Source organism: Dromiciops gliroides, chromosome 3 (genome assembly GCF_019393635.1).
Source record: "Dromiciops gliroides isolate mDroGli1 chromosome 3, mDroGli1.pri, whole genome shotgun sequence".
NCBI classification, from domain to species: Eukaryota; Metazoa; Chordata; class Mammalia; order Microbiotheria; family Microbiotheriidae; genus Dromiciops; species Dromiciops gliroides.
Window position 1 is genome coordinate 178,155,028 of NC_057863.1, and position 14,692 is coordinate 178,169,719.

The window sequence follows — 14,692 nt, forward strand, 5'->3', positions numbered from 1 at the left end:
TTCTTCCATTTCATTTAGATTGTCAGTTTTATTGGCATATCAAAATATCTTGTAATAATTGTTTTTATTTCTTCTTCATTAGTTGTGAATTTACCTTTTTAATTTTTGATACTGGTAATTTGATTTCTTTTTTTTAAAAATAAAAATAACTTATGACTTATCTATTTTATTGTTTTGTTCTCCAAAACCCAAGTTTCTGGTTTTTAAAAAATTTTTTCCTTATGATTTTGTTGATCTTTCCTTTGCTTTAAATGATTTCTATTTTGCTTTTTAATATGTTGGCTTTCTAATTTTTTAGTTGCATTCCCAATTTGTTGATCTGTTCTTTTTCTCCTTTTTTGATATGTATTTAGAGATATAAAATTTCCCCCAAGTACTGTTTTGGCTACATCCCACAAATTTTGGTATGCTGCCTTATTGTGGTCATTATCTTTGATGCAATTATTATTTCTATGATTTATTCTTTGAGCCACCCATTCCTTTGGAACATTTAGTTTACAATTAATTTTTAATCTTTTCCTTCAATTTTCTTTATTGAATATAATTTTTATTGCATTATGGTCAGTAAAAGATGATTTACTTTTTCTGTATATGTTTGTGAGGTTTTTATGTCCTAAGGTCAATTTATGGGAAGGTGCCATGTATAGCTAAGAATAGGTATACTCCTTTCTATTCCCTTTCAGTATTCTCTAGAGGTTTTTCATATCTAACTTTTCTAAAATACTATTACAATTCTAATGTCTTTCATTTTATGGTTAGATTTATCTAGGTCTGAGAAAGGTAAATTGAGGTACATTCCTTTTAATAGTTTTATTGTCATACAACTCATTTAAATTTTCCTTTAACAATTTAAATGCTATGCCATGGGCAGCTAGGTGACACAGTGGATAGAGCACCGGCCCTGCAGTCAGGAGTACCTGAGTTCAAATCCGGCCTCAGACACTTAACACTTACTAGCTGTGTGACCCTGGGCAAGTCACTTAACCCCAATTGCCTCACTAAAAAAAAACAAAAACAAAAACAAATAAATGCTATGCCATTAGGTTCATATATTTAGTATTGACATTGATTCATTGTTTTGGGTGCCTTTTGTAGTTTATCTTTTAATTAGGTCTCTTTTTGCTTTTGCTTTGTCTGAGATCATTCCTTTTTTTCTTCAGCTAAATCATAATAAATTCTCTTCCAGCCCCTTATTTTAACTCTGTGTATACCTATTTCAAATGTGTTTCTTGTTGTACACAACATATTGTTACAGGTTTCTTGTTTCTAATCCTTTCTGCTATCCTCTTTTCTTTTAATGAGTTCATCCCATTCCCAGTTATGATTGCTAACTCTGTATTTCCTTCTATCCTATTGTCTTATACTTTTCCTTCTCTTTTTTAAATCTTTCCCCTCCTAAAGAATTTGTTTCTGACTACTGCCTCCCTCTTATTCCTCCTCTTTCCAATACCCATTTCCCTCCTATTTCCATGTTGGGCAAGATGTATTTCTATATTCAAATGAATATGTGTATTCTTAGCTCCTTTAACCATTTCAGATGAAAGTAAAGTTCTAGTATCTCCCACTACCCTTCAGCTGTTCCCTCCTGGTTATACACTCCATTTATTTGAAATAATTTCCCCCATTCTTCTCCCTTTTCCCTACACTTGAATTTCTTTCTTTCTTTTTTAAGATTATCCAAACATAACAGAATTATACCTAGGCCCACTGTCTAACTGGACTCCAAGATACCTGGTGATGACAAAGTTCTTAAGGATTACATATATTATGTTCCCATATAAGAATGTAAACATTTTAAGCTTAATCTCTTATCATTTCTTGCTCTTGTTTACCTTTTTATGTTTCTTTTGACTCCTGTGTTTGGATATCAGATTTTTTACTCAGCTCTGCTCTTTTCATCAGGAATGAAGATCCATTTTTCTCCTTGTAGAATTAAACTCAGTTTTGATGGATAGGTTATTTTTTATCATAAACCTAGATCCTTTGCCTTCTGGAATATCATATTCTAGTTTCTTTACTTCCTTATAGTGGTGGCTGCTAAATCTTATGTGACCAAACTATGGTTCCTTGATTCTTGAATTCTTTTTTTTATGACTGTTTGTGGTATTTTTTTTTCTTTTCCTGGGAACTCTGGACCTTATTTATAATATTTCTGAGAGTTTTCGTTTTGGAGTTTCTTTCAGGAGATGACCAAAAGATTTGTTCAATTTCTACTTTGCCTTGTGGTTCTAAGGTAACTGGATGGTTTTCTTTTATAGTTTACTGAAATATGTCTAGGCTTTTTTTCCCCATGTGTTTCAAGTAGCCTGACAATTCTTACATTGATTTCTCAACCTATTTTCCAGGTCAGTTGTTTTTCCTATGAAATATTTCACATTTTCTCTTTTTTTTCTAGACTTTTGACTTTGTTTTATTATTTCTTGATGTCTCATAGAGTCATTAGTTTCCATTTGGCCAATTCTAATTTTCAATGAGTTAATTTTTTAAAGTAAGGTTTTATACCTTACTTTCTAAGCTTCTAATTATCTTTTCATTTCTTTTTTTTTGAGAGCTCTCATTTCTTTTACCATCTTTTCCTCTTATTTAATTTAAAACAATTTTTTTTAGCTTTTTCTTTAACTGTTGCCTTAACACTTCTAGGAATTCAAGTTGGCCTTGTGTCTAATCTGCATTTTTCTTTGAGGCTCTCCTTATTGATGTTTTCTTCTTCAACTTCCCAGTCACCATTGTAGCTCTTTCTGGTGGGGTTCTTTGTTGTTGTTGTTTACTAATTCTAGACTGTTTCTTGAAATTGGACTTTAAAATTAGTGCTACACACTTGAGGGGTTGGGTGTGGAGGGCCATGTCTAGACTAAGTCTCAACCCCTTTACCTATTGCAACTCCCCCAGCTTGGTGTTCAAGTTTTCTGTGTCCCCAGAGTGCTATGGTCCTGGAAGAGAGGTCTATTCACTGCCCTCCTCACCTGAGCCAGGCAAGTTCCAGACCTAGGTTTGGGTATATTGGCTTGTGCCAGATGGAGTGGTTCAGTAGACTGCTGCTAAACTCTGTTACTATTAACCCATGGGCAGGTTCTCTAAGCTGAGGGCCACGGACCTGCCCCCCCACCCCCACCCCCACCCCCCAATCGCCTTTGGTCTAGAATTCCTCTCCAAGCTATTTTTTTTAAGTGAGGCAATTCGGGTTAAGTGACTTGCCTAAGGTTACATCTAGTAAGTGTCAAGTGTCTGAGGCCACATTTGAACTCAGGTCCTCCTGATTCCAGGGCCGGTGCTCTATGCACTGTGCCACCCAGCTGCCCCTAAATGTCGAAATATCCTGTCTTTAACTATCACTTGTTTTTTGGACGGGGCAATGAGGGTTAAGGAACTTGCCCAGGGTCACACAGCTAGTGTCTGAGGCCAAATTTGAACTCAGGTCCTCTTGAATTCAGGGCCGGTGCTTTATCCCCTGTGCCACCTAGCTGCCCCTCCTAGCTATTTTTTTTACAGGCTTGGCCAATGGGCTAAAGACTAGAGCCTAATTACTGCTCTACTTGGGGGCTCACAGCTTTGTTTTGGAACTTGTTTCTTGCTCAGTACGCAACTGGGGGGTGGCTGATGGAGCTCCTTCCTACACCCGGCACTCGGTGGTTCAGCAATGACGTAGCCTCTTTTCCCACCCTGCTACCCTCTATCTTTTCATCCCCAGCACGTCCCCAGTGTCTGCCCACCACCCTCACCGCACCCCACTCCAGCTGGACAAATGACTCACAGTGCCCTTGCCCTGGCTTTCCCCCATCAGAATTCTCACTGGCTAGCTTTCGCAATGGTTGGGGAGAAGGATAGGAGAAGGATAGGGGGTCAGCAGGGCTCCCCAGCTTCCTCTTACTCCCGCCATCTTGACTCCACCTCCCCAGCGGCCACTCTTACAGGGGCGGAGTCAGCCGGCGCGACCCTCTCCCCTCCTTCCTCTTATCCCCCCTCCTTTCCCGTCAGTTTCTCTCCCCCCCCCCCCCCCCCCCCGGCCCAGGCTCGTGCCTACATTCTGTTTCCGTTGGGGCAGAGGGGCGGGGAGCCACGGCGGCAGAGGCCCCTTCCCTCCCTCGCAGACCTGCCTCACCTGCAGGAGAGATGCTGGAGGAGGCGGCCGCTTGTCCTCGGGCTCCGGCGCCTCCCTCCTCCGGCCCCTCCCGCCCAAGGGCTGCGGCTCCGCCCCGCCCCTCCTGCCCTGGCCGGCCCGGTGCTGCCGGGGAGCCCAGCCTGCTGGTACCGACGCCGGGACGCAGCGGCTGAGAGAGCAGGCCCCGCCCGAGGAGGTGAGGACGATTCTCCAGCTCAGTCCGGCGGGGCCGCAGGCCGCCCCGGGACTTGGGGGGCTGTGCGGCTCCTGCATCGGCCTCCTCCCCTTCCCAGGTCGGGGGAGGCCCCGGGGCATGGGGGGTGGGGCCTGGGGGGCTCTAGACGAACTAGGGGCCAGAGGCTCCTCGCCTTTTCTACTTTGGGTTTAAAACAGGCGTCCTTAACCAGGGGTCCGCGGACATTTCAGGGGGTCCATGGACTTTGGGGGTGTGTGTGGTGGGAACGTAGTCTACGTATTCCTATCAGTATAACTAGTTTACTTTCTAATCCCAAGCAGTTTATTTTGCTCATTTTAAAACGTCTTTCCAAGTGGACTATGCCAAGGGCCGCAGGGCGCCTGGACCCCAAAAAGCTTAAGACCCCCTAGTCCAAGCGGTTTTTAAAATGCCTTCGTGCCGCCGCCGGCCCCCGGAGCACCCGGTCAGTCCTTCCTCCGTCCTGGACGGGGGTGACTTTTGCATTCTCTAGATACCGCTTAGGAAAGGCTGTTGCAGCTGTGGTTGGCGTGGTGATGATGTCTTAACCAAAATGTTGACACGTAACCTCCCGAAGACTTGCCCAGGTGGATGCTTCAGCCCGCGGGCAGCCTGGGGCGCTTCCCGAGCCCGACTCCAGGCCAGGGGTTTCACCAAGACTGGCCATACCCGGCAACACTGCTTTACTTACTTAAAAGTCACTGGGCAACCCCGCGAACATTCACGAAGGTGGAACAATATTGGGCTGAACCCTTAAGATTCCTCATCTGTTTTTGTATGATTTGTATGAGACCGGTTAAATAGAAAGAGTAAAATTGGTATCAGTTTAAGAAATCAAATTGAAATGACAATGAGGAGAGGAAACATGGCAACAAAGAGGTTCAAAAATTTGAGTTTTAGAACCTTGAAGACCCTTCATTTTACAGATGAGGGAACAAACGAGTGGAGTTCAGTCATTTGCTTCAGATCTGAAAATTAGCTCAATCCCAGGTCTCCTGGAGGCTTGTTCAGTTCCAGTCAGTCTTACTCACTGATACTTCTCTTTTTTTTTATTAGTCCACATTATGACTATCCCTGCCCCAAACCCTATTTTTTAAAAAGCTTGTTTATTAGTGATTAACTTAACTTTTATTAGTACTGAATTTTTCATTGAAGAAAACTTTTGAGTTGATCTGATGATAGCTGTTAAACTGGGCTGGTTCTCAAAAGCCATCCATTTGATTTCTGTTTTAAGAATAAATTTTGGGGCAGCTAGGTGGTATAATGGATAAAGCACCGGCCCTGAATTCAGGAGGAACTGAGTTCAAATCCAGCCTCAGACACTTGACACTAGCAGTATGACCCCCAGCAAGTCATTTAACCCTCATTGCCCCCCCCAACAACAACCATATACTATAAAATAAATTTTTATGGATATCTTTTGCTTTAAAGTCACCAAAATTTTCCCCTCCTCTTCTGGAGAGACATCCCATATAACAAAGAATTGTTTTGAATAAAAGAAAAATAGGAAGACCAATCTCTGACCTCTGTAAAGAAATGGGAAGAGGTGCTCTCTCATATCTCTTATCCATTTGATTTCTTAACATTTTCATCTTTTTGTTCTTTTTGTTGAACTGACTTTTCTGGTATATAAGAAAAATCCGTTAATTTGTTCTCCAGCCACATTCCAACAGGTAAGAAATTTGAAGGGTGACTCTAATCACTATTATAAATAACTACAAATTTCAGCTATAATTAGATTCATTTCCTTAAGTTTTTAATATCCATATCCATATACTTTCTTTTTCAGTATGCTTTTGTGTATATTGCCAACTCCTGTTTTATAGAATGACTTTGGTGACTTCTTTTGTAAAAATGAGATTTTTCTGTATAATCATTTCTTGATTATTCACAACAAAACTTTTAATCCACATTAAATCTCTCTAATGTATAAGCCTGGTCAGGTAGTTCCCCTGCTTCAAAATCTACTGGATAGAATATAAACTCTTTATTCCAGCATTCAAAGCCCTCCATGAACTGTTTCTATCCCAGCTTCCCAGGTGCTAAGTAGATGAGCAGGTAGGTGGCACAATGGATGGAATACATATTCTACATTCAGTTAAACGGAATGTTCAGTTATTTCCTCATCTTATTTTGTCCTTTTCTAACCTCCATATATTTGTACAAGTCACTCTTCTTGGCTAGAATAGAATTTTTCCATACTTCAGCTTGTTGAAATCCCTACTGTTGTCCCTTTCTCTTTTGAAGCCTCCTGAGCCCCTAGCTAAATGATTATTTCCTCTTTAATCTTTCCTGCTTTTCTATTTGACCTTTCTAGAACAGTGACCCTGGACTCAGAAGACCAGAGTTCAAATCTCAATTCTGATGATGATCACTTTTGTGACCTTGGACAAGTCACTTAAACTCAAAACCCCAGTTTCTCTGTATGTAAAATGTGAATGATTAGCCTTATGGTGTTGTTGTGAAGTTCAAATGACATCGTATGTGAAAAATGCTTTGCAAATCTTAAGGCACTATAGAAATGTTAGCTGTGACTTTTATCGACATTCCTGCGCCTCAGTTTCCTTATCTATACAAGGGGAGGGGAGGGTTGGGGAGGTCGGTGTTGAACAAGATGGCCCCTGAGGTCCCTTTCAGCTCCTGATTTATGTATAGATGGAGGTATTCATGGTTTTAAAATATGGTTTCCTTTCTTGCCAACTGAATGAACATTACTTAGTTCTTTCAAATCCAATGAATACCTATTGAATACAATGGCAAGCGTGGTATAGTGGCCAAAAAAGCAGGAAGGAAGACCTGTGTTTGCTGGCTGGCATTGGGAAAGGGAGTTTGCTTACCCTTGAGTTTTCTATAACCTATGAAATCCTAGTTCTATTCTTTATTCTTATTGTATGGTAAGTGCTCTGCTACATGCTGAGGGTTTTTTTTCTCCTTTCAAACTGGATCTTCGATTTCAATGGTGTAAGAAGCTCTTAGTGAAGTAACTACCTCCCCCAATTGAGATCAGCACATATTCTGTACCATGCAATCTTAAAGAATTGCCTAGTAAATTAAAAGATTATTAAGTCTCAGAGGTTATACTTGAGCCCAGGTCTTTCCTGACTTCATTTCTTCTTCTTCTTCTTCTTCTTCTTCTTCTTCTTCTTCTTCTTCTTCTTCTTCTTCTTCTTCTTCTTCTTCTTCTTCTTCTTCTTCCTCCTCCTCCTCCTCCTCCTCCTCCTCCTCCTCCTCCTCCTCCTCCTCCTCCTCCTCCTCCTCCTCCTCCTCCTCCTGAGGCAATTGGGGTTAAATGACTTGCCCAAGGTCACACAGCTAGTAAGTGTTAAATGTCTGAGGCCATATTTGAACTCAGGTCCTCCTGAATCCAGGACCGGTGCTATATCCACTGTGCCACCTAGCTGCCCCTGACTTCATTACTTCTTAAATGCTAGTTGGTGAAATCAATAGAGTTCCTGGTTCTGAGTCAGATATGGTCTCAGACACTAGCTATGCGACCTTGGCCGAGTCACTTAACCGTGTTTGCCTCAGTTCTTCACCTGTAATATGAGCTGGAGACGGAAATGGCAAAGCACTCTAGTATCTTTGCCAAGAAAACCCCAAGTGAGGTCACAAAGTTGGATGCGACTGAAATTACTGTACAACAACAAAGCTCTAGAGATACAAAAGCAAACATGAAAAAAGAGGAACTACGAAAGGAAATTGACATTCTATTAGTTGTGTAAAACATGCCAGTGTACAAGTATACATGATTATTTGAAGACAGGAGACAGTACTACCAACTGGTGACACCAGAAAAGTTTTCCCATAGAAGCTGGCATGTGAGCTGAGCCTGGACCTCTCTGAAAAGTTGTGACTCTTACCTGAGGGATTAATGTAATTTTAGTCCCAGTGATTAATGTTAAGATGAAATTATATTAAATTAAAATGTTGTCAGGGCCTTCTTTTGGAATACTGAATCCATTTAAAATTAACCTTTTTGTTTCCTGATCAGTATTGAATCAATAGGGAAGAATTTTTATAAATTTAGCAAGGCTTAGTGTTGTTGTTGTTTTTTTAAAGAAACAACAGTACAATTGATAAAAATCTCATTAATGGAAGCATTTCATAAGAATTTTTCACATAATGTGCTGATGTCTATATGCAATATTGAAGTTTAAATTGCTTTTAATCAATTTTAACCCTTTATTTTTTCTGAAAATTGAAGAAACAGTTGTTGGTAATCTCTATAGGATTTGCTAATAGCTCAGATTGAAAAAGTACTTTCCAAATTTTTCTTTCCATAATTCTGCAGACAAGAGCTACAACAATTAGACTAAATTACAAAGATGCACTAAAGCTAGCATTGCAGTTTGTATACTTTTAGTTTTAAGGATATACTGAAAATGCAGTTTTTATTATGTAATAAAAGAGGCAATCTTATTTTATTGTAGCTTAGCTTTGCTCAAGTTAACAAATCACCAACTCTTTTTAGGGTGTTTGGAAAACTGTGTGGGTGTGGCCTCCTAGTATGTTTTCAACATTAAGTTGGTTGACTTTGGACCATATCAAGGCAGAAGACTGCATATACTGTAGCAAAGATTGCAAATACTATAGCAAGGATTTAGTAAGCATTTACATAGAAGATTTTATTATTAAGTATGATAAACCTGTGAGCTTGTCCAGTATTGTCCTCATTTTACTAATAAATTAAGTGAAGAGAATATTGAATAATTTTCTATAGAGACTGATGCAGCTAGTTTACATGGCAAAATGAAATAATCATATTTGTCTGTTTGGAAGCAAAAGGAGCTCAACACAAGTGACTGTGGTAGGTATGCAAGGTTTTAAAGCAAAGATTGTTCCATAAGAGGTTGACCTAAGACAACCACTGAAATCCATTCCAACTCCAGTATTTTGTGGGTCTAAGCATCAGCAAAGTGATTGGATTGTTTTAAAATAATAACCACTGAGCTAGTTTCTGATGGGTTCATCATCAGAAGTAATGCTAGTTGGTGATGATGGGTTTGGCAGGGTGGAGAGCCCATGGCAAGTCATGAAGACTGTCTACTAAGGCATGGAGGGGTTGCAATTTGTGTTGGGGGAGAAAGTACCCAAACCTGCAGAATTTAATAGTTTTAATATTTGTAATAGAGGTTTTTTGTGGAGCAATGAGGGTTAAGTGACTTGCCCAGGGTCACACAGCTACTAAGTGTCAAGTGTCTGAGGCCAGATTTGAACTCAGGTCCTTCTGAATCCAGGGCCGGTGCTTTATCCACTGTGCCATCTAGCCAACCCTGTAATAGAGTTTTAAAAGTATTCCTTTATACTCCTACCATCAGTGGAGACTGGCAGCCCAACCGTGTTTTCTTATCCTTTTTATATGATCTTGGCTATGTTCTTCCATAAATCCTCCATAAAAAATGTTCTCAACATGTGGAGCTCTTCCTTTGGGTCTTCTAATGTCTGGGATACCTGGGCAACACTAAGGCTTTCCATTTGTTAACTCTGTCTTGTTTTATGACTGGCCCACTTCCTTTTCTAGTCGTTTGTGTCCTAGAAGATTTATGAAAATAAAATTGGTCTAGAGTTAAATTAAGTGGAATTTAAATTCCTATAATAACTTGTATCAATTTAGCACCCATTTGCAGTACAAAGTATTAATACAAATATTTCTTAAATCAATTAGGCTATGTATACCATACTAATAGCTAGGTAACTCAAGAGACCCTTTATGGAAAGCATAAAAACTGATCATAGAAAGGAGTTGATCATATACAAACAGTTCAGAACAATTATTCTGGAACATGAAATTCTAATCTTTTTAGGTTAGCATGGAAAGTGCTTGCTAGAGTAGTGGAATTGGAGTCAGGAACACCTGGGATCAGATTCAATAGCTTTATGGCAAGGCCTTCCTTAACTGTTAATTGAAGGAGAATGAATTTTAAGATACCAGGTCCAAATCAGTGATGATGTGTTTAGTATTTGAAAAGGGGTGGAGGAGGATTGAATGAGTCATCCAAGGGATAGATTAACTATATTGCTAAATCCGGGTGACTGACTTCTATTTACTTTTAGGGTGATAACATTTAGAGTTAAGGCTTTTGTGAAACTTTATCTTGGAGCAAGGTAACTTAGGTAGTGTAAATAATACTTCATTTAACCACATCAGTGAGGAAATAAAACTTTTACACATAGGTGAATTCTCCAGATAACTGAAATCTATTCTGTAAATTCTAAGCTTTTTAAAAAAAAAATCACCTTGGGGGGCAGCTAGATGGCACAGTGGATAGAGCACTGGCCCTGGAGTCAGGAGTACCTGAGTTCAAATCCGACCCCAGACACTTGACACTTACTAGCTGTGTGACCCTGGGCAAGTCACTTAACCCCCATTGCCTCCCTGAAAATAAAAATCACCTTGGGTGGAAATATTTCTAAGATGCATTGGACATTTCCCTACTATTTAAACCATAAACTGAAAAACAATTTTACTATTTTCATTTCTGTGGACCTCAGTTATTTTAATATACTGTAATTCAGAAATGGTCTTAGGATTTTTTGAAGTAAATATGGTTCTTTGCTTCCTGGAGAAGCAGTTCTCAAACTGCTTTGAGTTCTTGGACTGCTTTTAATAGGTTTTCTGTTTGTCATTCTCCTTTCAATTGTTATTACTTGCTGCTCTCAGTATGCCCAAATTGTCATTAGCAACTCCTGCTCCTTACAATTTGTTGTTGCTTTCATTGAGATGACTGTGACTGAGGGGCTATGGCAAAGGAACACAAAGAATTAGAGATTCATAGCTACATGCAACCTCAGAAGTTATCTGGTACAAATCCTCCTCCCTGCCCCATTGTATAGATAAAGTAAATGAAGACCAGAGATGTTTGGAGATCTACCCACAATCACACAGCATTAAATGGCAAAACTAGAATTCAAGCCCAGGTTCTCTCACTCCACATATCTGAGACCATGAGGCTGGGTTTTAGGAGACAGACTAGGATTGGATACATAAATTTGGAAATTATTTGCTCAGAGTTAATAATTGAACCCATGGAAGTTTCACAGGAGGCTTGTGGGAGGAAGAAGGGGCAAAGCTGGCTCTCTCTCTCTTTTGTCAGGACTCTCGTGGAGAGTGGAGCAGAAATGTGGGCTTCCTGAGATAGATACCTGAATCTAGGCCTCTTTCTCTCCACCAAATTCTTATTCTCCTTAATAAATGCTTAAAAGTCTTAAAAAAAATTGAGCCCATGGGACCTGATGAGATCACTAAGTGAGATAATCTAGAGCAGGAGTTTTTATCCTTTTTTGTATCATGGTCCCTTTCAGCAATCTGGTGAAGTCTATGACCCCTTCTCAAGAAATAATGTTTATAGAAAAATATATCGGATTACAAAGGAAACCAATTACATTGAAATACACTTACCAAAATATTAAAAAGGAAAACAAGTTCATTGCTGCAGGTTAAGAACCTCTCGTCTAAAGAAAAAAAGAGTTGAAGGGTCCAGGACAGAGCCTTAGGGAATACCCAAAGTTTGCAGATTTGACCTAGAAGGAGATCCAGCAAAGGAGACTAAGAAGACATGGTCAGACAGGTATGAGGAGAATCAGGAAAGACTAGTTTAACATAAGCTTAGAGAGGAAGATAAGTTGATCAGCAGTGACAGATGTTGCAGAGAGGTCAAGAAGTATTGAGAGATTCTTAGATTTGGCAATTAAGAGATCTTTGGGACATGAATAAAAAGATAAAGGAATATTCTCTGATCCTTAAGACCTATTAACAATAATAATGATAATGATCATTTCTAGCATTTATATAGTGCTTACTATGTGTTAGGCACTGTGTGCTAAGTAAGTACTTTACAAATACTATTTCATTTGACCCTCACAACAACCCTGGTAGTCAGGTACTACTATTAACCTCATTTTACAGATGAGGAAATTGAAGCAAACAGAGGTTAAATGACTTGCCCAGGACCAAACATCTAGTAAATGTCTGAAGCAGAATTTGAACTCAGGTCATTCTGTTCAGCCCAGTACACTATTTACTGTGCCACTCAATGCCACAAAACTGTCAAATAAGAAATAAAATAATTGAAGCTCTCTTCAATTATTTCAGAGTCTTGCTGCCAAGATACCAAGAAGTCTGATGCAGTAACAACTTGATGTATTCACAGCAGACAAAGCTAATCCCCAGTCCTTAACTTGATTACTAGGTAGCCCCTCTGGACTATGAGGGCTTGTGCTCTGGAATCTGCTCAGCAATTGACTCCTTGCTGTCACTATAGTCTCTGTCAGTACACCCTGCTTTTGCTTTCACACTATCATTCTGTGGCAACAAGCAGCAAAACTCAACTCTACCCACCATCCCTTACAAGAAAATGTTGTGCTTCCATACTGCATCTGGAAAGGAGCTTCCAGGAGCAATCCAGAACTGTGGGAGGGCATGGACCCAGAAAAGAGATTTCTTGGCAACTAGGAAAGAAAATGAATATAGAAAAAGCAGAGGGTAGGAATGGACCACATGATCAGGGACAAATACTCCTATGCTTTCTATCTCCTGAAATAATTGATACTTATAAGAGTGAGCGCAACAGGAAAAAAGGAGTGACAAGTTCTCCAACTCTTTAATGTAACAACTAATTTAGAAGGAACTCAGATTTGGTAGTTTAGAAGCCTTGGTTCTGTGAGGAACACAGACTAAAGAAGAAATAAATAAAAAAGTTCATGGATCAAAGAACAAAAGTTTAGAATAAAAAGTAAAGAGAACGAGGGAAGGAAATCCTTTCTAAAAAAAAGTGAAGAAAATTTTTTTTAAAATAGTTGAAAGGGTAGAGAGAAGGGAGATTTTACTGAGTAAAAAAGGGAAGAATTAGAAAACAAGAAAGATAAAGGAATTAGCAGGTAAAGTAAAACTAGGGAAGGGAGTGAAAAACAGTAGGGAGGGCAGATTTAAGGGGAAGGAGAAGAGAGTTTGTAGGAATAGAGTGAAAGCAAAAATAACTGAAGAGACAAAGTACCATCTTAAAAGAGGAATAGGAACAAAATAATTCCTAAGTCAGGAAAAAGATATTTTATATATACATACACCCATACACTATATGAGACAAATGAAGGAAAATATAAACCTAACTCATAATTTTAGATCTGATTGGATTAAACAGTCCAGCAAAATAGAAGTGTGATAGGATAAGAAAACAAAATCCCATAATATCATTTTATAGGAAACATACCCTCTTGATACATGTACAATAAAAAATAAGTAGTATGTATATCAGATGAATTTTTTAAAGAATAGTTGTAATTATGTTTGCAAATAAAGCAAAAGCAAAATGTATATCAGAGAAACACAGAAATTACATTATGCGGAAAGGAACCACAGGCAACAAACAAATGTCAATATTAAACATGTTCTCTAAATGTTTTCATAAATGAAAAAAATTTTTTTTTTCAGGGCAATGAGGGTTAAGTGACTTTACCAGAGTCACACTAGTAAGTGTCAAGTATCTGAGGTCAGATTTGAACTCAGGTCCTCCAGAGCCAATGCTTTATCCACTGTGCCACCTAACTGTCCCCCATAAATGAAAATTTAACCCAACCACAATAATAGAAGGAAACTTTAATGTCTCAGTTTTAGACAGATCTAACAAAGATAAGCAAGAGAGAATCAGAGATTTGAACAAATTACTAGAGAAGCCAAGAGCTAAAAGACATAATGTCTTTTTTTTTTTTTGGTGAGGCAATTAGGGTTAAGTGACTTGCCCAGGGTCACACAGCTAGTAAGTGTTAAGTGTCTGAGGCCGGGTTTGAACTCAGGTCCTCTTCAATCCAGGGCCGGTGCTCTATCCACCATGCCACCTAGCTGCCCCGACATAATGTCTTTTAAATGGGACTGCTGAAGATTTATATATATATATATATATATACATGCATGTATGTATATGTATGTACGTATATATATCAATATATATGCATATATATCAATACATGTGAAACTTTTATAGAAATTGACTAAGTTTTGGGGTACAGAGGTAAAGAATGTAAAAAGACAGAATGAGTAATCACATCAACAAGAGATAATGCAATAAAAATAGTAACCAGTTCAGAGTACAAACAAAAGATACAGATTTAAATGGAGATTTAATAATGAAATCCTAAGTAATAAATGAATCAAAAAAGGAAATCTTAGAAATAATTGATAACCACATGAAAGAAATGATGAAACAATATAATAAAGTTTCTGAGATGAAGCTAAAGCATTCTTGAGAGGAAAATCATATCCCTAATGTTATGGGGGAAATTAGGTAGGGGCTTGGGATAGGGGTTCTTAGGAAATTCCTCTTTAAAGAGTTACGACCTCTTGCACACAAATCCAATTAGAATAGAATAGAATAAAATAATATGTA

General features: G+C 38.9%; 2 protein-coding genes across 3 annotated transcripts in view; one reads left to right on the forward strand and one right to left on the reverse strand.

The window, feature by feature from the left end:
- The window catches only part of DCUN1D2 (defective in cullin neddylation 1 domain containing 2), a 39,417-nt gene extending 35,184 nt beyond the window's left edge, over positions 1-4,233 (reverse strand). The window contains exon 1 of one of the 2 annotated variants that reach the window (XM_043990597.1): positions 4,100-4,233. The gene's annotated coding sequence lies outside the window, so the exon portion shown is untranslated. Of the gene's footprint in view, positions 1-4,094 lie in introns of both variants that reach the window. The other variant, XM_043990601.1, reaches the window with a different exon arrangement.
- TMCO3 (transmembrane and coiled-coil domains 3) overlaps positions 4,177-14,692 on the forward strand; it is a 68,445-nt gene continuing 57,929 nt past the window's right edge. Inside the window, exon 1 of the mRNA XM_043990591.1 lies at positions 4,177-4,295. The gene's annotated coding sequence lies outside the window, so the exon portion shown is untranslated. The remainder of the gene's footprint in view (positions 4,296-14,692) is intronic.